The sequence below is a fragment of the Rhinopithecus bieti genome, unplaced genomic scaffold, assembly GCF_001698545.2.
Source record: "Rhinopithecus bieti isolate Rb0 unplaced genomic scaffold, ASM169854v2 scaffold_10548, whole genome shotgun sequence".
Taxonomy (NCBI): domain Eukaryota; kingdom Metazoa; phylum Chordata; class Mammalia; order Primates; family Cercopithecidae; genus Rhinopithecus; species Rhinopithecus bieti.
Window position 1 is genome coordinate 2,471,552 of NW_016806834.1, and position 23,857 is coordinate 2,495,408.

General features: G+C 39.6%; 1 long non-coding RNA gene, 1 other non-coding gene and 1 pseudogene across 2 annotated transcripts in view; 2 read left to right on the forward strand and 1 right to left on the reverse strand.

The window, feature by feature from the left end:
• LOC108533281 (uncharacterized) overlaps positions 1–23,857 on the forward strand; it is a 51,113-nt gene that overhangs the window by 8,461 nt on the left and 18,795 nt on the right. The window lies entirely within an intron of this gene.
• On the reverse strand, positions 4,337–5,496 carry LOC108533280 (60S ribosomal protein L6-like; annotated as a pseudogene).
• Positions 15,364–15,435, forward strand: TRNAA-AGC (transfer RNA alanine (anticodon AGC)). Its single transcript has one exon. It is a non-coding gene; the product is annotated as a tRNA-Ala (tRNA).

Here is a 23,857-nt window from a genome sequence, read left to right on the forward strand (position 1 = left end):
AAAAAAAAAAAAAAAAAAAAAGGAAGAAAGTATGTATTTGCATTCAGTACCTTAATTTGTCAGTATTCTTTAAAAATGTCTAATACATATTTACTTTAAAAAACAGATTTTGTACATTTTGTAAGAAAATTATAAAATAAGAAAATTTATTGCAAAAGAAATATTTTTTCCTAACTAGACACTAACAGATAAACATAAAGAATACCTAAAATACCTTTTATACTGCATATTTTATTGTGCTTTTCTCTTCTAAAGTGAGACTGAAAGGCTGTCTAATGAAATACCAAGTTACTTAAACCACCAATTTGGAGATTAATGTGGTATGACAATCTTATTGTTCATTTCCTTAAAACTCAACGTGTTCGGGAAATGTTGATCAAACTTTAATGTTCATATACAAATCTCCTGGGGATTCATCACATGTGGATCTTGCTAAAATGCAGATTTTTTAGTCAATGGATCTGGGATGAGGTCTTATTATATCATGTATTTTTATTTTATTTATTTATTTATTTATTTTATTTTTCGAGACAGGGTCACCCAGTCTCAAAAAATGAACAACCTGTCACCCAGGCTGGAGTGCAGTGGCACAATCATGACTCAGCTTACTGCAACCTCAACCTCCTGACCTCAGGTGACCCTCCTACCTCAACCTCCTGAGTAGCTGGAACTACAGGGGTGTACTACCATGCCCAGTTAATTTTTGTATTCTTTTTTTTTTTTTTTTGAGACGGAGTCTCGCTCTGTCACCCAGGCTGGAGTGCAGTGGTCAGATCTCAGCTCACTGCAAGCTCCGCCTCCCGGGTTCATGCCATTCTCCTGCCTCAGCCTCCCGAGTAGCTGGGACTACAGGCGCCGCCACCTCGCCCGGCTAGTTTTTTGTATTTTAGTAGAGATGGGGTTTCACCTTGTTAGCCAGGATGGTCTCGATCTCCTGACCTCGTGATCCGCCCGTCTCGGCCTCCCAAAGTGCTGGGATTACAGGCTTGAGCCACCGCGCCCGGCCAATTTTTGTATTCTTTTGTAGAGACAGGATTTTGCCATGTTGCCCAGGCTGATCTTGAACTCCTGGACTCAAGTGATAGGCCCCGCCTTGGCCTCCCAAAGTGCTGGGATTAAAGGCACCAGCCTATATCCTGTGTTTTTAACTAGCTCAGGATGATGTTGGTGCTGGTGTTCCATGGACCACATTTTGAGTAGCAAAGCAGTAGAGGGTCAAGATTATTGGGGGCTGAGAGAATACAATGAGATTGAGCAGTTTTTGTTCTCTTCTCGTTGAGCTTTATTACTATTCTTTACCCCTAAACCTTCTGTCCCACGATTCTTCATCCAATTCTATCAGTATTTGCCCCTTAAAATGGGCTCATAATTATGGTCCAAGGGCATTTGGGCAGTGCTTTCACTTGTCATTCTTTTCTGTTTTAGGCTTGATTCAGACCTTTTGAGTTAAGCTGTAATGTTAGCTATACATTTCTGTTTATTCATACTTATTGCCTTAACACAGTCATATCTCTACCTTCTTAGAGTAAGGATTACTGAGTCTGCATGTTTAAAACATTATGATAATGAAAAGGACTTTATTGGACAAATCCTAACAGAATGCTCTTTCACTGTATATAATATCTTAGAGTATCAAGACGCAGAACTTCAGAATCATGGGCAATAATTTTATTTCATGATTAAAAACTAATGAACATGACGTCTAAGAGAAAAGACTGAATCCTTTCATTTTGAAATAGTTGTTCTTACTACTCCTAAATACAAGATTATTGTGTATTGTCATCATCCAATCTCATTATAGAAGCAGGTAGCATATGGAGAAGACAGTTGACCCATGGAGAACTATTCTTAGCTCCTCTGCCAGTGACACTAGTCAACTCATGGGAGAACTTACCAATTTGGCCTCTCTGAGAATAAAGAGGAAGATAAATTAATAAGGTTTGAATTATAGATTTTAAGAAAATTGTTACTTTTCAACTTCTTATTTTGAAATTTAAAACTTACAGAAAAGTTGCAAAATAGAGTTCCCATATACTCTTTACCGAACTTCCTTCAATATTAACTTCTTACATAACCATAGTACAAAGACCAAAACCAGGAAATTATCATTGATTAACTAAATCACACTTTCTAAGCATACTGGTCAGTTGTTTCGTAGAATATCCCTCAGTATGGGTTTATCTAATGTTTTTCTCATTAATAGATTGAGGTTGTGCATTTTTGGCAGAAATATCAAAAAAGTGATGTAGGCTTCTCAATATCATGGCATACATAATGTTGATATATCTTATCATTGGTGATATTAACTTTGATCACTGGGTTTACATGGGGCTTTCTCCACTGTAAAATTACTATTTTTCTCCTTGTAATTAACATATGTCATATGGAGAGATGTGTTGAAGCTATGAAAATATTCTGTTTCTCATCATACTTTTACTTCCTAATTTTAGCTGTAATCCATTGATGGTTCTTGCCTGCAACAATTGGTGTTTAACTAACAGTGATTATTTTCTTCATTCCTTCTATATGTATTAATTGGAATTTTCTGTAAAGAAGACCTGTCCTGTCTTTCCCCATTTATTTATTTATTCGTCATTTATTTGTGTCAGTTATAGACTCATGGATATTTAAGAAAATTGTCCTTTTTAGGTATTAGGAAAAGTATAATATAGAGGTTAAGAGTGCAGGCTCTAGAATCAATGAGCCTGGATTTGATTCTGTGTGTACTAGCTACATAACTTGGCAAGTTATGTAACTTGTCTGTGCCTCAGTTTCCTCATTTGTAAATGAAGAAAATAACGCCTACCTCAGATTGATGTGAGAATTGAGATAATACAAGTAGTCTTTAGCCTAGCTGTAATTAATTTTTCATAGCAAGTATTTTTATACTGTGCTAAGTTTTACTCTTTATAAGTTTCCCCATCAACAAATGGAATATAAAAATATTTATCACATGCTTGCCTCCCCCCAGAATTATTACAATTCATGAGAGATGAATTTTAAAATAATTTATAATGTTAAGGAGATACAGAATAAGTTTTATTCCTTCAAAAAGATCAAGCTAGATTAATTGCTAAGATCCCTTTTATTATCATTATTCTGTTTTTGGGCTGCTCTTGGTATTAGATATGTAGATGACCATAAATGTCACTGAATTATTTTTAACATCTTAGATGATGTTTTAAGAGAACAGGCAAGCCATATGAAGTAAATACTAGAAAATTCATATTCCTGTAACTCCTTAAATTTCATTACTGGTAAAGGAGTCTTGAGTATAATAGTTTTTTCCTATTTATTTATTTATTTATTTAAACTTTTATTTTAGGTTCAGGGGTGCATGTGCAGGTTTGTTACACAGGTAAACTCATGTCACAGGGGTTTGTTGTACACATTATTTAGCCACCTGGGTACTAAGCCTAGTACCCAATAGTTATTTTTCCTGCTTCTCTCCCTTCTCCCACCCTCCACCCTCAAGTAGGCCCCAGTGTCTCTTGTTTCCTTCTTCGTGTTAATTAGTTCTCATCATTTAGCTTCTACTTATAAGTGAGAACATGCAGTATTTGGCTTTCTGTTCCTGCATTAGTTTGCTAAGGATAATAGCCTCCAACTCCATCCATGTACCTGCAAAAGACATAATCCCATTCTTTTTTATGGCTGCATAGTATTCTATGGTGTATACATACATTTTCTTTATCCAGTCTGTCATTGATGGGCATTTAGGTTGATTCCATGTCTTTGCTATTGTGTACAGTGCTGCAATGAACATTCGTGTGCATGTGTCTTTATGGTAGAATAATTTATATTCCTCTGGGTATATACCCAGTAATGGGATTGCTGGGTCGAATGGTAGTTCTGCTTTTAGCCCTGTGAGGAATTGCCATACTGCTTTCCACAATGGTTGAACTAATTTACACTCCACCAACAGTGCAGAAGTGTTCCCTTTTCTCTGCAACCTCATCAGCATCTGTTATTTTTTGACTTTTTTTTTTGTTATGAGTTTTTAAATTAAGTTATTCTTAAGAAATTTAGAACACGAGGCCGGGCGCGGTGGCTCACGCCTGTAATTCTAGCACTTTGGGAGGCCAAGGCGGGTGGATCACGAGGTCAGGAGATGGAGACCATCCTGACTAACACAGTGAAACCCCATCTCTTCTAAAAAATACAAAAAATTAGCTGGTCGTGGCGGCGGGCACCTGTAGTCCTAGCTACTCGGGAGGCTGAGGCAGGAGAATGGCGTGAACCTGGGAACCGAGCTTGCAATGAGCTGAGATCGCGCCACTGCACTCCAGCCTGGGCGACAGAGCAAGACTCCGTCTCAAAAAAAAGGAAAAGAGATTTAGAACACCAATTTGTGAGGATAAATTCCATTTGTCAGGGCAAACACAAATCATAGGTAGCCCTGGCGCTGAGGAATAGCTTTAATTTTGATTAAAATCCGTGAGTCCACAGCTATTTGATCAATCTTGTGCTGCTCTGTAATCTTGTATTTCTCTTTTTGTATGTGCAAGATCTCACCTTCCTGGTGTCTGGGCAATGTTTTTTTTTTTTTTTTTTTTTGAGACTGAGTTTCCCTCTTGTCACCCAGGCAGTGGCATGCTGTTGGCTCACAACAACCTCCACCTCCTGAGTTCAATCGATTCTCCTGCCGGAGCCTCCCAAGTAGCTGGGATTACAGGCCCATACCACCACACCCGGCTAATTTTTGTATTTTTAGTAGAGACAGGATTTCACCATGTTGGCCAGGCTGTTCTTGAACTCCTGACCTCAAGTGATTTGCCCGCTTTGGCCTCCCAAAATGCTAGGATTACAGGCATGAGTCACCATGCCCGGCCTGCAGCTTCTTCTTGAAGTAAGTATCAGTAAGATGTTTTCGGATTTTTACATTGCTGATATCAATTTTGGTTCAGGTGGCAATGACAAATTTCTGGTGTGTTCTTCGTAGAGGAACTCGATTGAGGACCAGAGGTCCAGTCACAAGTAACCAGCCACTAGCCAGCTGTTTCAGGAAAATCACCCTTTTGCCCCTGTTGCATCCAGTGAGGATGATCAGAATGGTCTTGGGAGTGATGCTGGCTCACAGTTTTCTCACATGCTGACTGAAGGGTTTTTTTTTCCTTGACCCAACAGCTTTGAAGGCACATCTTCAGTAAGATAATATGTGGGCATTTTGCAAAGTTTAACCACCTGAGTACCACTGTTCTTGCCACCACCAACTGGTTTTGTAACAGTTGCAAGAAATTTCTCCTTTTGCTTTTCAACCTTGGATTTCACAGCCGAGTACTTCCTCTTGTATGTGGCCTTTCTGGAATACATAGCAGATGGAGAATATCTGCCAATCCCTCTGACAATGACAGGATATTGACTGCAATGGGGCTTCCCATTCTTGGGCTTCTTAGCCTTGAGGTTACCCTTTTTCACCTTGCCACCAGCATCAGCCTTCTTGGCTTTGGGTTTCTTCTCTTTAGTATCTGGCTTCTGAACTTCTTCACCCTCCATCCTGTAAGATGGGAAAGAGCTGACTTTTTAATAATGGCCATTCTGACTGGTGTGAGATGGTATCTCATTGTGGTTTTGATTTTCATTTCTCTAACGATCGGTGATATTGAGCTTTTTTTCATATGTCTGTTGGCTGCATATATATCTTCTTTTGAAAAGTGTCTGTTCAGCCGGGCATGGTGGCTCATGCCTGTAATCCTAGCACTTTGGGAGGCCGAGGCAGGCGAATCACCTGAGGTCGGGAGTTTGAGACCAGCCTGACGAACATGGAGAAACCTCGTCTCTACTAAAAATAAAAAATTAGCTGGGAGTGGTGGCACATGCCTGTAATCCCAGCTACTTGGGAGGCTGTGGCAGGAGAATCGATTGAACCCAGGAGGCAGAGGTTGCAGTGAGCCGAGAGTGTGCCACTGCACTCCAGCCTGGGTGACAAGAGGGAAACTCCGTCTCAAAAAAAAAAAAAAAAAAAAAAAGGGAAAAAAAAAAAAAAAAAAAAGGGTCTGTTCATTTCCTTTGCCCACTTTTTAATGGGGTAGTTTGTTTTCTCTTGTAAATTTGTTTAAGTTCCTTATAGATGCTGGGTATTAGACCTTTGTCAGATGCATAGTTTGCAAATATTTTCTCCCATTCTGTAGATTGTTTACTCTGTTGATAGTTTATTTTGCTGTGCAAAAGCTCTTAAGTTTAATTAGATCCCATCTGTCAATTTTTTGCGATTGCTTTTAGCGTCTTTGTCATGAAATCTTTTCCTGTTCCTAAGTCCAGGATAATATTGCCTAGGTTGTCTTCCAGGGTTTTTGTAGTTTTGAGTTTTACATTGAAGTATTTAATCCATCTTTAGTTGATTTTTGTATATCATGTAAGGAAGGAGTCCAGTTTCAATCTTCTGCATATGGTTAGCCAGTTATCCCAGCACCATGTGTTGACTAGAGAGTCTTTTCTCTATTGCTTGTTTTTGTCAGCTTTGTTGAAGATCAGATGGTCGTAGGTGTGTGGCCTTATTTCTGGTCTCTCTATTCTGTTCCATTGGTCTATGTGCCTGTTTTTGTACAAGTACCATGCTTGTGGCCCGGTAGTATAGTTTGAAGTCGGGTAACCTGATGCCTCCAGCTTTGTTCTTTTTGCCTTGGCTATTTGGGCTCTTTTTTAGTTCCATATGAATTTTAAAATAGTTTTTTCTAATTCTGTGAAGAATGTTATTGGTAGTTTGATAGGAATAGCATTTAATCTGTAAATTGCTTTGGACAATATGACCATTTTAATGATATTGATTCTTCCTATCCATGAACATGGGATGTTTTTCCATTTGTCTGTGGCTTCTCTGATGTCTTTGAGCAGTATTTTGTAATTCTCATTGTAGAGATCTTTCACCTCCCTGGTTAGCTGTATTCCTAGGTATTTTATTTTTTTGGTGGTAATTGTGAATGAGAGTGCCTTTCTGATTTGGCTCTCAGCTTGACTGTTGTTGGTGTATAGGAATGCTAGTGTTTTTTCTACATTGATTTTTTATCCTGCAACTTTGCTGAAGTTGTTTATCAGCTGAAGGAGCTTATGAGCCAAGACTCTGGGGTTTTCTACATATAGAATCATGTCATCTGCAAACAGAGATAGTTTGACTTCCTCTCTTCCTATTCAGATGTGCTTTATTTCTTTCTCTTGCCTTATTGCTCTGGCCAGGACTTCCAATACTACGTTGAATAGGAGTAGTGAGAGAGGGCATCCTTGTCTTGTGCCAGTTTTCAAGGGGGATGCTTCCAGCTTTTGCCCATTCAGTATGATGTTGGCTGTGGGTTTGTCATAGATGGCTCTTATTATTTTGAGGTATGTTCCTTTAATGTGTAGTTTATTGAGAGTTTTAACATGAAGACAGCAGAATATTTTATATTGAAATAATTTTTTTAGAAATGGCTCATTCCTGGTATGTCAAGCATTTAATCAAGATCACTGTTTTTCTTAACTAGAAAGAATGTTTAATATTGTAAAAGTAAAGCATAAACTTTTTTATTTACATGTCTTTCCATTTGAAACAAATAAAATGTCTTTAATGTAGGACACTATTATTTAAGATTATTCTCTTAATAATAGTAGTAAATAATAACAACCATCTTTCATTAAGCTTTTACTATGTGCTGAGACCTTTACAGATATCTGAATTAACCTTTGCAACCTTCCTTTAAGGTAGATATTATTTTTATATTCCAGATAAACTGAGGTTCAGAGAAGTTGAATAACTTCCTTAAGGTGGAAGCAGATGGAAAGAAACATACTTTTTAGTGAGCATTTCACCATATATTTTTGTACACATCCTTTTTATTTTTTATTTATTTATTTATTTATTTTTTGAGACGGAGTCTCGCTCTGCCGCCCAGACTGGAGTGCAGTGGCCGGATCTCAGCTCACTGCAAACTCCGCCTCCTGGGTTTAAGCCATTCTCCTGCCTCAGCCTCCCGAGTAGCTGGGACTACAGGTGCCCACCACGTCGCCCGGCTAGTTTTTTGTATTTTTTAGTAGAGACGGGGTTTCACCGTGTTAGCCAGGATGGTCTCGATTTCCTGACCTCGTGATCCGCCCGTCTCGGCCTCCCAAAGTGCTGGGATTACAGGCTTGAGCCACCGCGCCCGGCCCACATCCTTTTTATATGTCTTGTTTTAGAAACTAGATTGTTATTTCTTTAAGGATAGAGAATGGTTTTTTCCATCCTTTTCACCTAGTATTGTGTACCGCACACAGAAGATACCCAATAAATATTTAATGTTGGTGATACTTACTACCGAGCAAACCGCTACAATGACATGTTAAATAAAGTACAGAGTTTTACATGGACAGAACAAAAAAAGAGAGCAATAAACTTATCTAGGTGATTCATGTCAATAATTTCATTGAATGATATGGAATAAATTTTGAGAAAAATATCATGGAATTTCCAAATTTCCAGATAAATTACAAAGATGTAGACATGACTTTCTTGTGTTCTTGTAACAAATGACATGACATTTGTTGGTGGTGGTGGTTTTTTTTTCTTTTTTTTTCTTTTGAGACGAAGTCTAGCTCTTGTTGCCCAGGCTGGAGTGCAATGGCTTGATCTCGGTTCACTGCAACCTCTGCTTCCTGGGTTCAAGCAATTCTCCTGCCTCAGCCACCTGAGTAGCTGGGATTACAGGCTCCTGCCACCATGCCCGGCTAATTTTTGTATTTTTACTAGAGACAGGGTTTCACCATGTTACCTAGGCTGGTCTTGAATTCCTAACTTCAGTTGATCCACCCTCCTCGGCCTCCCAAAGTGCTGGAATTACAGGCATGAGCCACTGCACCTGGTTTTGTTTGTTTGTTTGTTTGTTTGTTTGTTTGTTTTAAGGACTATCTGCCAGCAGTGGTTAAAGACAGGATCAATTTCATAGAACTGTTGATTAAGAATTTACTTGAGAAAGCATGTTTTTACAAAGTTTTAAATTTGGGTTTGTATTTTTCAGCACTCAGACAGAGGGCACCCTTGAATCACCAAGAACAGGCTTTGTAACATTGGGAGCTGGCACACTGAGTCTTGTTACATGAATGAGGGAAAATGCATTGTTTTGGCCAAAATAGATTGCAAAATGCTTGTTTAGTGTTGGATTTAGTCTGTTTATGGCTTTAAATTTATTAAGTCATTGCATGAGTTTACTATTACGTTATTTTTTCATTTCTTAAAGACTAGATAAAAATAATTGCTCTAAGATTCAAATCAGCAAGCATTCTGACTTGGAAGATTTGTTGAATTAATATGAAGTCACATCTAAAGTTTGAAAGGTGGGAATCTGATTATAATTTCCATTCATGTCTGACTGCAATTGACAGTAGTATATCTGTCACTATGAATATATATATGTGTTGGGCCATGTGCTAAGTACTTTCTGTGCATTTTTCTCACAACTCAAAGACATAAGTAGTAGTGCTATCTTTTTTTAATTGTTTAAATTTTACTCATTTATTTCTTTTCTTTTATTTATTTTTACTTGATTTCCTGGGATATGAGAGATAAATATTTATTTTTGATTGACAAAAATTGTAATATTTATCATGTGAAACATGCTCTTTTTTTGAGACAGGTCTCCCTGGATTGCCCAGGCTGGTGTACAGTGGCATAATCATGGCTCACTGCAGCCTTGACCTCCCTGGTTCAAGTGACCCTCCAGCCTCCTGAGTAGCTGGGACTACTAGCACGTAACACCATGCCTAGAGAATTTAAAAAAATTTTTTGTACAGATGGGTGTGTCACTGTGCTGCCCGGGCTGGTCTCGAACTCCTGGGCTCATGCTATCTTCCTGCCTCAGCCTCCCAAAGTGCTGGGATGACAGGAATGAGCCACTACACCTGGCCTCATGTACAACATATTTTGAAACAATAACTTCTCTTTTTTAAAAATGAGAAAATAGGGCTGGGCACGGTGGCTCATTCCTGTCATTCCAGCACTTGGGAAGCAAAGGTGGGTGGATCACTTGAGCCCAGTAGTTTGAGACCAGCCTGAGCACATGGTAAAACCCCATCTCTACAAAAAAATACAGAAATTAGCTGCGTGGTGGTGTGCACCTGTGGTCCTAGCTACTCGGGAGGCTGAGGCAGGAGGATCGCTTGAGCCCAGGAGGTTAAGCCTGTAATCACCCTGTCTCAAAAAAAAAAAAAAAAAAAAAAAAAAAAAAAAAAAAAAAAAAAAAAACAAGAAAAAAAAAGAAAAAGAGAGAGAGAAAAGGAAAATAAAAGCTTAGAGACATTAAGATAATGTCCCCTAATAAGTGACAAAACTGAGATATGAACTTGGAGACGTGAACACCAGAATCCATGCCTATGCCCAGAAAATTATACTATAAATGACAGTTTCCTCTGTTCATGGCACAAAATATACAAGTAATAGTTAATTGCAGTTTTTTCTGCTTCAATTTTCAGTTATTATTAAAAGTATGTAGCAACATCCTGACTAACCACAATTTAATTTAGGAATAATATTGGGAAGTTAGATTTTTTTATTTCCTGGCGATATAGTAGTTTCAACTCAGACACATGGAATAATTTTATTCCTGGTCAAGAGAACACTCAAATTTAGAGAGTAGCATGATAGAATGAAAAGAACTTTGAATTGAGAACCAGGTAATCTGATTTATAGTGTGTGTTACTACTGCTATCTGGAAAAGCTTCAGAACTGATTTAAGTTTACTAGACCTCTAAATAGACTGGGCATGGTGGCTCACATCTGTAATCCCAGTACTTTGGGAGGCTGAGACAGACAGATCACTTGAGGTTAGGAGTTCGAGACCAGTCTGGCTAACATGGTGAAACCCTATCTCTACTGAAAAAAAAAAAAAATACAAAAATTAGGCGGGTGTGGTTGCAGGTGCCTGTAATCCTAGTCACTCAGGAGGCGGAGGCAGGAGAATTGCTTGAACCAGTGAGGCGGAGGTTGCAGTGAGTTGAGATCATGCCACTGCACTCCAGCCTGGGAGACAGAGTGAGACTCTGTCTCAAAAAATAATTTTTTAAAAATAAAAGGCCGGGCGCGGTGGCTCAAGCCTGTAATCCCAGCACTTTGGGAGGCCGAGACGGGCGGATCACGAGGTCAGGAGATCGAGACCATCCTGGCTAACACGGTGAAACCCCGTCTCTACTAAAAAATACAAAAAACTAGCCGGGCGAGGTGGCGGGCGCCTGTAGTCCCAGCTACTCCGGAGCCTGAGGCAGGAGAATGGCGTAAACCCGGGAGGCAGAGCTTGCAGTGAGCTGAGATCCGGCCACTGCACTCCAGCCCGGGCAAGAGTGAGACTCCGTCTCAAAAAAAAAAATAAAAAATAAAACAAGAAAATAGACTAGGAAACTTCAGTTATTAATCTGTGAGTGTTATGTTTTGCACATAGAAATCATTCTCTTTGCTTACATCCACATACTGTGTATGTCTTGTTTAATTTCTGGGAAGTACGTATGTTAATACAAATTTTTTTTTTTTTTTTTTTTTTTTTTTTTTTTTTTTTCACACTTTTTTTGTTTTTTGCGAGCGGAGTCTCGCTCTGTCGCCCGGGCTGCGAGTGCAGTGTGCCGGATCTCAGCTCACTGCAAGCTCCGCCTCCCGGGTTTACGCCATTTCTCCTCGCCTCAGCCTCCCGAGTAGCCTGGGACTACAGGCGCCCGCCACCTGAGTCGCCCGGCCTAGTTTTTTGTTGTATTTTTAGTAGAGACGGGGTTTCACCGTGTTAGCGCCAGGATGGTCTCGATCTCCTGACCGTCGTGATCCCGCCGTCTCGGCCTCCCAAAGTGCTGGATTTACAGGCTTGAGCCACCGCGCCCCGGCCCTAATACAAAATTTTTTTAAGAGTCAAGGTCTTACGCCCTTCCCCAGGCTGGTGTGCAGTGGTACAATCCTAGCTCACTGCAGCCTTGAACTCCTGAGCTCAAGCAATCCTTTCACTGTGCTGTTTATTTATTTATTTTATGTAGAGACGGGGTCTCACTATTTTGCCCAGGCTCGTCTTGAACTCCTGTCCTCAAGCAGGATATCCTCCTGCCTCAGCCTCCCAAAGGTCTGCGATTACAGGTATGAGCCACTACACCCAGCCTTATTAATATAAATGTAATAATATTATGTCTCTGTGTTAGCACTGGTATGAAACCCCCCAAATGGTGTTAGATCCAGAGTCTTTTGTCTTTGACATTTCTTAGGAAATGTTTCTCCTTTCTGTCGATGAATGGGTTCCTACGGATAGCTTGTTCATTCTTCCTTTAATTTTTGGTTAAAGCATTTCCGAAAGTGGGAGGATACATCTCCTTTCTTTAACTTCTGGTGAAAGGGTGTGGAATTTATAAAATTTTGAGGGAAGAATGCATAAATGTAGGGGCAGAGTATTTATATTAACATTACCTTGTTTTCTTCTGTGGGCTATTTAGGAACTTTTTTTTTTTCTGGAAGTATTGATGGCATCAAGGCTTAAGGTAGGAAAGAAGAGAATGATTGTGTAGTTGTTATGTGAATGTTTAATTGAATGCTGCTATTTTTAATTAAGATGTTTAAATTATATGAAGTTATTTTCTTTTTTCCTTTTTTTTTTTTTTTTGATACGTAGTCTCGCTCTTTTGCCAGGCTGGAGTGCAGTGGTGCGATCTCGGCTTACCACAACCTCCGCCTCCCGGGTTCAAGTGATTTTCCTGCCTCAGCCTCCTGAGTAGCTGGGACTATAGGAATGCGCCACCATGCCCAGCTAATTTTTGTATTTTTAGTAGACATGGGGTTTCACCATGTTGGCCAGGATGGTCTTGATCTCTTGACCTTGCGATCCACCTGCCTCGGCCTCCCAAGGTGCTAGGATTACAGGCATGAGCCACCACACCTGGCCTGAGGTTATTTTTCTATACAGTTCTTAGAGGAAGTGTTTGGGTCACCTACATAGGCATGTAGTTCTCGACACTGGTTACTAGAGAATTTATAGAGGATGTTCATATATTCAACAAGCATTTGTTAAATACCTACTGTGTGCTAGCCATGGAAATATAGGATTGAAAAAACAGACAAAAATCCCTAATCTGTCTTACAATCTAGTGAGGACAATCAGACAGTAAACAAAATTAGCAAAATATATAGTAATCATGTGGTGGTAAGTTCTATAGAGCAAAAATAAGTTTAAAGAAGGAGGTTGGGGGGAGTCTTGAGATGCATAAGTTTTGCAGTTATAAATGAGGTGGTTAGGGGATCATTTGCTGAAAAATGAACACTGGGCAAAATCCTGAAGGATGTTAAAGGAATAAGATACATGGGATCTAGATGAAAATTTTTTGGATAAAGGAAAGAGCAATTGCTAAATCCCGGAGGTGAGAGTGGGCTGTTCATAAAACAGCAAAGCACTGGCCAGGTTAGCTGGAACTGAGTCATTGAGAGCAGAAGATGAAAAATGGGGAATAGTTGGTGTAGGACCCAGTTGTAAGGATATTGACTTTTTTTTTTCCCCAAGACACAGTCTTGCTCTGTCACCCAGGCTAGAGTGCAGTGGCATGATCTTGGCTCACTGCAACCTCTGCCTCCCGGGTTCAAGCAATTCTCCTGCCTCAGCCTCCCAAGTAGCTGGGACTACAGGCACCCACCACCATGCCCAGTTCATTTTTGTATTTTTAGTAGAGATAGAGTTTTGCCATGTTAGCCAGGTTAGTCTGGAACTCCTGACCTCAAGTGATCCACCCGTCTCAGCCTCCCAAAGTGCTGGGATTACAGGCGTGAGTCACCATGCCCAGCCTAGGATGTTGACTTTTATTTTGAATAAGGGTGCCACTGGAGGCCGGACATGGTGGCTCACGCCTGTAATCCCAGCACTTTGGGAGGCTGAGGCGGGTGGATCATGAGGTCGGGAGATTGAGACCATCCTGGCCAACATGGTGAAACCCCGTCTCTACTAAAAAAAAAAAAAAAGATTAGCCGGGTGTGGTGGCATGCACCTGTAGTCCCAGCTACTCAGGAGGCTGAGGCAGGAGAATCACTTGAACCCAGGAGGTGGAGGTTGCAGTAAGCCGAGATTGCCCAACTGCACTCCAGCCTGGGTGACAGAGCAAGACTCTGTCTCAAAAAAAAAAAAAAAAAAAAAAGATGCCACCAGAGAGCTTTGAGGAGAGGATCAGTCTGGCTACTGAGTTGAGAATTAATTATAGAGGGCGAAGGCAAAAGAGGTGAGGTTAGTTAGGAGCCTTTACAACAGCCCAGATGAGAGATGGGAGGTTTCAGCCAGGGAGAAGGAGATGTTGAGGAAGTAGCTGGACTTGGGATTGTGACAATGGACTGCGGGAAAAGCAGGTTTTGTGGGGAAGATTGCATTTGTCCCTTCAACTTCAGTTATGTAGATCACCCATATGCCACACAACTGCAACTCTGTAACAGCCAATTTTTAGCTTCTTCCTTATCTAAGCCATCCTGTAGGCCATAGGAATTAAAACTAGGTTGGATCAAGGAAAAGTGAATGCAAGATCCATACAAAACTATTTGGATATTTGCCTTTGTATTTTATTGTTTTGAAATTATTTGTAATGCTTCAATAAACTCTTTTTTTTTTTTTTTTTTTTTTTTTTTGAGATGGAGTCTCGCTCTGTCGCCCAGGCTGGAGTGCAGTGGCCGGATCTCAGCTCACTGCAAGCTCTGTCTCCCGGGTTTACGCCATTCTGCTGCCTCAGCCTCCCGAGTAGCTGGGACTACAGGCGCCCGCCACCTCGCCTGGCTAGTTTTTTGTATTTTTTAGTAGAGACGGGTTTTCACCGGGTTAGCCAGGATGGTCTCGATCTTCTGACCTCGTGATCCGCCCATCTTGGCCTCCCAAAGTGCTGGGATTACAGGCTTGAGCCACCGCGCCCAGCCTCAATAAACTCTTAATAGAACTACAAGCAATATAATTATTTCCTCTGCTTTGTTAAAAATATTTTTGTAATCATGTTAATTATATTACTTTTAACTATATAAGGCTTGTGTCTCTTTTTTATAAATTGATGTTTATATCCTTTGTAAGATAAATATAAAGTCTTTTTGTTCATATGAGGATGTGCTGTAAGATTGTAGGGAGTATAAAAATTGGCAGTGGAGTAGATGACTTGTATTATTAATCTGATCTTAATGTTGTAACATACTGATCATGGAAAATATATAATTTGTTTTTGCTATTTAATACGTGTAGGACTATAACAGACTAGAGAAGATGACATAAGGTACGAGAAAGCAAGTAAATTACTATCTAATTAAAGTACTTAATTCTAATACTAGCAGAGTTCTGTCTAGAAAATAAATTAACTTTCTCTATGCTTTTTTTGTCTCAATTTTCCAATAATTTCCCTCAACTCTGATATGTCTGTTGAATAATATTTCTGATATTAAGAATTAAAGGGGATGTAGCTCAGTGGTAGAGTACATGCTTAGCATGCATGGGGCCCTGGGTTCAATCCCCAGCACCTCCACAAAGGTTTTCTTTCTGTACATGGTGGCTCACACCTGTAATCTCAGCATTTTGGGAAGCTGAGGTGGGCAGATCACTAGAGGTCAGGAGTTTGAGACCAGCGTGGCCAACATGGTGAAACCCTGTTTCTACTAAAAATATAAAAAAATTAGCTGGTTACAGTGGCAGACACCTGTAATCTCAGCTACTCAGGAGGCTGAGGCATGACAATCGCTTGAACCAGGAAGGCGGCGGTTGCGTTGAGGTGAGATCATGCCACCACACTCCAGCCTGGGTCACAGTGCGAGAAAAAAAAAAATTTAGTTTAAGAACAAATAATATTGTTTATTTTCATATGGGATTTGAAATCTGAATCTAATAATTCTTGGTATTATCACTAATTCCGTTGCACCACTGAACAATTTTCTGTTTAGGGACATTGGCTATAACAAGTGTATAAACATAATGATATATAATTTTTCTGTTTTAAAACTGAGTTTCTTTTTTTCCCCTGCCAATTTAAAGACACACAATCGGAGAGCTATTTTCACAGGTAACTATGAAATCTTGTCTCTGCTTCATATTTTAAACTCTTATTTTTTACCCTTATGAAGTTGGAAGGAGTAGATGTGTTTATTTTATAGACAGACTGTAATATTGGGTTGTTGTAACTAATTTTCTTTGCTACATATCCTTGAACTTTATTTGTATTTATTATTATTTTGAGACGGAATCTTGCTCTGTTGCCCAGGCTGGAGTACAGTGGTGTGATCTTGGCTCACTGCAACCTCTGCCTCCTGGGTTCAAGCGATTCTTCTTCCTCAGCCTCCCAAGTAGCTGGGACTACAGGTGTGCACCACCACCCCAGGTGGTGGGCTCATGCCTGTAATGTAGCAGGTTGCTTATGCCTGTAATCCCAGCACTTTGAGAGGTCAAGGCGGGTGGGTCACTTGAAGTCAGGAGTTCGAGACCAGCCTGGCCAACATGGCGAAACCCCATCTCTACTAAAAATACAAAAATTAGTCAGGCATTGTTGAATGCACCTATAATCCCAGCTACTTGGGAGGTTGAGGCAGGAGAACCACTTGAGCCTGGGAGGCAAAGATTGCAGTGACCCAAGATCATGCCACCACATTCCAGCCTGGGCTGGACAGAGTGAGACTCTGTCTCAAAAAATAAAAAAATAAAATAAACCTTTAAAAACTCTTAAATTTGAAAAAAAAAATATTGTATGAGATTTTATTTACTCAGACCAGTTTTATTTTAGTTTATTTTATTATGTTTTGAGATACAGTCTTGCCCAGGCTGGAGTGTAGTGACCCTATCATGGCTTACTGCAGCTTTGACCTCCTGAGTTCAAGAGGTCCTCCTACCTCAGCCTCCTGAGTAGCTGGGACTACAGGCATGTGCCCTCATACTTGAATAATTTTTAAAAATGTGTAGGGGAGGTGTCTCTCTATGTTTCCCAGGCTGGTCTTGAACTCCTGGGCTCAAGTGATCTTGTAATCCTTTAGCCTCAGCCTCTCAAAGTGCTGGGATTACAGGTGTGAGCTATGGTGTCCAGCCTCAGGCCAGTTTTTATGTACATTGTGTTAAATCACTAAATGTGTCTGCGTCCTTGACTATGAGGAAATGGACTTCTAGTATCATCTGGAAAATGTTATAATAATTATAACCCATATTGAACTCATGTTCCTAAAATTAGAGAATCTTAAGAATCCTGAGTTGGAAAGGAATGTAGCGATCAACTAAAGTTTGATGTAAAAGTCCCTCTTCAACATCTCTGGCATAAAGTCATTCATCATCTGCTTGACTATGTCCAAATAAGAGTAAACTCACGAATTCACAATAACTCTATTCCATTTTTGAAGAGCTCAAATTGTTGGAAATCTTTTCCTTACATTAAAGTCAAAATCTATCTCCTTCTAATTTCTACCCTTTGAATTTACCCTCCAAAAGCTGTACGGAATAAATCTAAAGTATTTTTTACATCAGTGGCATCTCTCATGTTCTGCCAACCAATTCTTTTGTTTGTTTGTTTTAGTACTAAATATCCTAGGTTCCTTTAAAATTCTTTATATGACACGGGTCCTAATGCCTTTCTACCTAGTTGACCTGCTCTGTACTTAACTGAAGCTTATCAGGGTATCATTTAGAGAAATAGTTGTCAAACTTCAGTGTGCTAGAATAAACTCATCTTGGGGGTGCTTGTTAAAAATGGAGATCCATGAGCCCTCCCTCTAGAGATTTCTGACTTAATAGATCTGAGATGAGGCTCAGTATGTATACTTATAATAGTACCACTGGCGATTCTGGTGCAAAGGTCTCTGGACTTTGCTTTGACAATCGTTTGAAATGTATCTCTGAATACATTTCTGAATGTATTTTATGTGAAGAATTTAAGAACAAATAATGTTATCTATTTTAATATGAGATTTGAAATCTGAACCTGGAAATCCTAGATATTCTTACTAATTCCTTTGCACCATTGGACAATTTTCTGTTTAGGGACATTGGCTATAACTACTATATAGACATAGTGATATACATTTTTTTCTGTTTTAAAACTGAGTTTCTTACATTTCTGAATGTGAATTATTCAGAGATACATTCTGAATTCCTTACCTTAGGGCCTTAATGAGTGGGAAAGATCTCTAAATTCCTTACCTTAGGGCCTCAGCTAAGTGGGAAAGACAAATGTGTAAAATGACTCTTACAAGAAGGAGCAGGGTGAAATGAGGGCATGCTGCTCATTAGCCCAGTAGATGGGGCCAGTCTTGGGAGTCTCAGCCCTGAAATGGAGAACTAGTTCTCTGGATGGAAATGAGTGTAAAGGGAGGAGTAGGAGGAAAAAAATATGTATAATGCCAACAGGTAACTAAAAAGGTAACTATCCTCTTGCAAGGTAAAAAGAACTTTTGGGGTCGGGTGCGGTGGCTCAAACCTGTAATCCCAGCACTTTGGGGGGCTGATGGGGGAGCAGATCACCTTAGGTCAGGAGTTTGAGACCAGTCTGGCCAACATGGTGAAACCCCATGTCTACTAAAAATATAAAAATTAGCTGGGTGTGGTGGTGGGCACCTGTAATCTCAGCTACTCAGGAGACTGAGGCACAAGAATTACTTGAATCTGGGAGATGGAGGTTGCAGTGAGTCGAGTCCGCGCCACTTCATTCCAGCCTGGGTGACAGAGTGAGACTCTGTCTGAAAGAAAGAAAAGGAAGGAAGGAAAAGGAAGGAAGGAAGGAAGGAAGGAAGGAAGGAAGGAAGGAAGGAAGGAAGGAAAGAACTCTTGGGTTAAAGGGTAAATCACAATGAAAATTAAAGACAATACTGAAAACATTACAAAGCAAAATCTATAGTGTACAGAAAGTGACATTCAAAAGAAAATGTATAGCTTTAGAAATTCACTCAACATAAAAGATTGAAAATCAATGAACCAAACATTAAACTCAATAAGCTAGGCAAAGAACATCACAAACAACTCTTTTAAAAGTTGGGGGATGGAATTAAAAGACATAAAAGCAGAAATTAATGAAATAAAAAACAAACAATAAAAAGCACACTCATCTAGGGTACTAAAAATCTGATTCTTTGGTAACCAATAAAATAGACCAATCTTTGGCAAGTCTGATTAAAAAAAGAAAGATGGAGAAGGAGAGAAAATATAAAAATTGCATCGGGGCCAGGTGCAGTGGCTCACTCCTGTTTTCCCAGCACTTTGGGAGGTGGAAGTGGGTGGATCACTTGAGGCCAGGAGTTTGAGACCAGCCTGGCCAACACTGTGAAACCCCATCCCTACTAAAAATACAAAAAATTAGCCGGGTGTGGTGGCATGTGCCTATAATCCCAGCTACTCTGGAAGCTGAGGCATGAGAATCACTTGAACCTGGGAGGTGGAGGATGCAGTGAGCTGAGATGGCGCCACTGCAGTCCAGCCTGAGCAACAGAGTGAGACTCTGTCTCAAAACAAACAAACAAAAACAACAACAACAAACCATTGGAATGAAAAGGAGATATAATCACAGAAATAGTGAAGATTTTAAAAGCATACTAATGTGTTGCATATTACTTTATAGCAATACATTTAAAATTTAGGTGAAATGTGTCTAAGTATATACAAACCAAAATTGACTCAAAAAGAGGTGGGGAATCTAAGATAATAAAAGAAAATATATTGAAGAAGAAATAGAGCACAATATAGTTAACATGACTGAACTGTACACTTAAAAATTGTTAAGATGGTAAATTGTATGTGTTTTTTTTAACCACAATTAAACAAATTTTTTTAATTAAAAAAAGGAAAAGAGGCCGGAAACTGTGGCTAACGCCTATAATTCCAGCACTTTGGGAGGCCGAGGAGGGCAGATCTCTTGAGGTCACAAATTTGAGACCAGCCTGGTCAACATGGTGAAACCCTGTCTCTACTAAAAATACAAAAATTATCTGAACGTGGTGGCCTGTCATCCCAGCTATATGGGAGGCTGAGGCAGGAGAATGGCTTAAACCCGGGAGGCAGAGGTTGCAGTGAGCAGCGACTGCACCATTACACTCCAGCCTGGGTTACAGAGTGAGACTCCATCTCAAAAAAAAAAAAAAAAAAAAAAAAAAAAAAAAAAGGTCTCAAATCTAGGTGATTTTATAGGCAAGTTATAGATAATCTCTAAAGAAGAGATAAATTCATTTGTTACTTTCACATTTCCATAGCATAGAAAATAATGAGACATTTGCAATATATTTCTGTAAGGTAAACCTTAATAAGAGAAGCAAACAAGTATGGCACAAAATAAATACTTGTATCAATCTCATGTATAAATGTAAATATAAAAATATTAAATCAAAATTGCAATTTTAATTCAACAACAAGTTAAAAGAAATATAGATCATGGATATCTACTAGAATATAAACTCCATGAGGGTAGGAATCATTGTGAGTTCCTTTAATACAAGCTAAGTGGCCAGAAAGCTGCCTGGCATATATTAAGTACATGAATATTTGTTGAATTGAATGAACTGAATTAACCAAGTAGGTTTTGATCCAACTGTGGTTGACATTAAGAATATGTTCAGTATACTGAAAGAAAAATAATAAAAAAGATCATCTTTCTAAGATACTGAAAACCCTTTTGATAAAATTTAACTCCCATTCCTGATAAGAGCTATTGTAAACTAGGAAAAGGAAGTTTCCTTAATTTGATGCAGGCGATCTGTTTAAAAACTTAAACATCACAGTTTATTATGAAACATTAGAAGCCTTTTCATGAATAACACAAAAAATGCCTGCTATAACTGCTGCTATTCAACAGTGTTCTAGAGGTCTTAGCCAATGGAAAAGAAAGACAGAAATGAGTTAAATACTGGAAAAGAAGAGACAAAAATCATTTTACAGGCCGGGCGCGGTGGCTCACGCCTATAATCCCAGCACTTTGGGAGGCTGAGGCAGGCGGATCACGAGCTCAGGAGATCAAGACCATCCTGGCTAACACGGTGAAACCCCGTCTCTACTAAAAATACAAAAAAAAAAAAATTAGTCAGGCGTGGTGGCGGGTGCCTGTAGTCCCAGCTACACGGGAGGCTGAGGCAGGAGAATGGCGTGAACCCAGGAGGCAGAGCTTGCAGTGAGCCGAGATCACACCACTGTACTCCAGCCTGGGCGACAGAGTGAGACTCCGTCTCAAAAAAAAAAAAACCAATAACAAAAAATCATTATACATATAGGCAATAGAGGTCATCTAAGACAACCAATGAAACACTCATTAGAGTTAATGAGAGTGCAGTTAGAATTAATGAGAGTGGCTCCATATAAGGAAAACAAAATCAATATCTGCCCTTATGCCTCAATAACTAACAAAAAATGTAGAAGAAAAAATTACATTTATAAGAATAACAAAAGCCTAAACTGGACAAGAAATGTGTAACACTTATATGAAAAAGAAAGTATAAATATTTTCTGAAAGACAGTTAAAAACATTTTGAATAGGCCGGGCTCTGTGGTTTATGCCTGTAATCCCAGCACTTTGGGAGGCCAAGGCAGGCAGATCACAGGGACAGGAGATTGAGAGCATCCCTGTCTCTACTAAAAGTACAAAAAATTAGCCGAGCATGGTGGTGGATGCCTGTAGTCCCAGCTACTTGGGAGGCTGAGGCAGGAGAATGACTTAAACCTGGGAGGCGGAGCTTACAGTAAGCCGAGATCACGCCACTGCACTCCAGCCTGGGCAACAGAGCAAGACTTCATCTCAAAAAAAAAAAAACAAAAAGTTTTTTGAATAAATGAAGAGATAATATAATTTAGGATAATATTCAATCTTATAATTATGGTAATCTCTCAATTAATCATTAAATTCAATGTAATCTCAATAAAAACCTTGATAGGAATTGTTGGGAGGATAGGAACTTGACATATGAAGAGAGAATATAGACAAGAATAGACAATTGTAAAAGATTTTTCTTTTCTTTTTTTAAAGAGCAATGGATAGCATATAGGGCTGGAAGAACTTGCTCTATTAGATGTTAGAAAGACAAGAGTAATTAAGATAGTTTAGTAATGGCAAAGGAAAGCTAAATAGATTGGAATAAAGTAGAATGTATCAACATAGATCCATATATATGGAAATTTACTTAATATTAAAGATTACACTTCAAATCAGTGGAGAAGAAAAGGACAGTATAAGAGGTGTTGAGACCATTAGTTAGTTATTTGGACACTAAATAAAGGTAGATTCCCTCCCTGAAATCCTACACAGAAAGAGTTATAGATGAGTTAAGTATTAAAATGTACAGCTAAAAATTATAAAAGTACTACAAGAAAATAAAAATAATTTTTATTCTTGAAACTGAGATTAGCTTTTCTAAGCAAAACATAAAACTCGAAAATCATGAAGTGCCATAATTTTAGACTTCATAATTTAAGAATGCATAATAAAAATTAAGAATAACAATTTAGGCTGGGTGAGGTGGCTCATGCCTGTAATCCCAGCACTTTGGGAGGCTAAGTTGGGTGAATCATTTGAGCTCAGGAGTTCAAGACCAGCCTGGGCAACATGGCGAAATCCCATCTCTACTGAAAATACAAAAATTAGCCAGGTGTGGTGGTGCGCGCCTGTGGTCCCAGTTACTTAGGAGTCTGAGGTGGGAGAATCAACTTGAACCCGGGAGGCGGAGATTGCAGTGAGCTGAGATTGTGCCACAGCACTCCAGCCTGGGCAACATAGTGAGACCCTGCCTCATAAAAGTAAAAATAAATAAATAAACAATTTAAAGAATGAAAATAAAATGTAAAACTTGGATACTAAGTAGAAGAAAGAAAGAATAAAGAAAATGTAGTCAATCCAATAGAAAGCAGGAAGTGAAGAGAAAAGGGTATGGAAAAGAAATCTAAAAAGCAAAAAATAAAGTGGTGGAAAATAACTCATTTAAATCTATCAGTAATCCCAATAATTCGGATATGTAGATTACAGCACCAGTTTAGCTGGGCCCAGGCATGGTTCATGCCTGTAATCCCAGCACTTTGGGAGTCTGAGGTGGGTGGACTGCTTGAGCCTAGGAGTTTGAGACCAGCCTGGGCAACATAGCAAGACCCTGTCACTACAAAAAAAATACAAAAATTAGGGTGTGAAGGTGTGCCTGTAGTCCCAGCTACTTGGGAGGCTGAGGTGGGAGGATCACCTGAGCCTGGGGAGGTGGAGGCTGCAGTGAGCTATGATTGCATCACTGCACTCCAGCCTGGGCAACAGAATGGTACTCCATCTGAAAAAAGCAAGGCCACCAGTTTATAAATATATTCGTTTGTTAGATTTAAAAAGAGATATAAAATAAATATTTTATTTAAAAGGCAGCAGAATGATTGAAACCCTGTCTCTACTAAAAACACAAAAATTAGCTGGGCATGGTGGCATACAACTGTAATCCCAGCTACACGGGAGGCTGAGGCACCAGAATCACTTGAACCCAGGAGGTGGAGGTTGCAGTGAGCCGAGATCGCGGCACTGCACTCCATCCTGGAAGACAGACTAAGACTCGATCTAGAAAATTAAAAAAGAAAAGTGATACAAACTTAATTTGTAGTGAGAGAACAATACTGTTCAGGTTATACCAGAGTCTTGAATTTTTCATAATTAGCAATTTTTAATAAAAAAGAAAAATACGGGCTGGGCACGGTGGCTCACGCCTGTAATCCCAGCACTTTGGGAGGCCAAGGCGGGCGGATCACAAGGTCAGGAGACTGAGACCATCCTTGGCTAACACAGGGAAACCCCGTCTCTACAAAAAATACAAAAAATTAGCCGGGCATGGTGGCGGGCGCCTGTAGTCCCAGCTACTGGGGAGGCTGAAGCAGGAGAATGGTGTGAACCCGGGAGGCGGAGCTTGCAGTGAGCCGAGATTGTGCCACTGCACTCCAGTCTGGGCCACAGGGCGAGACTCTGTCTCAAAAAAAAAAAAAAA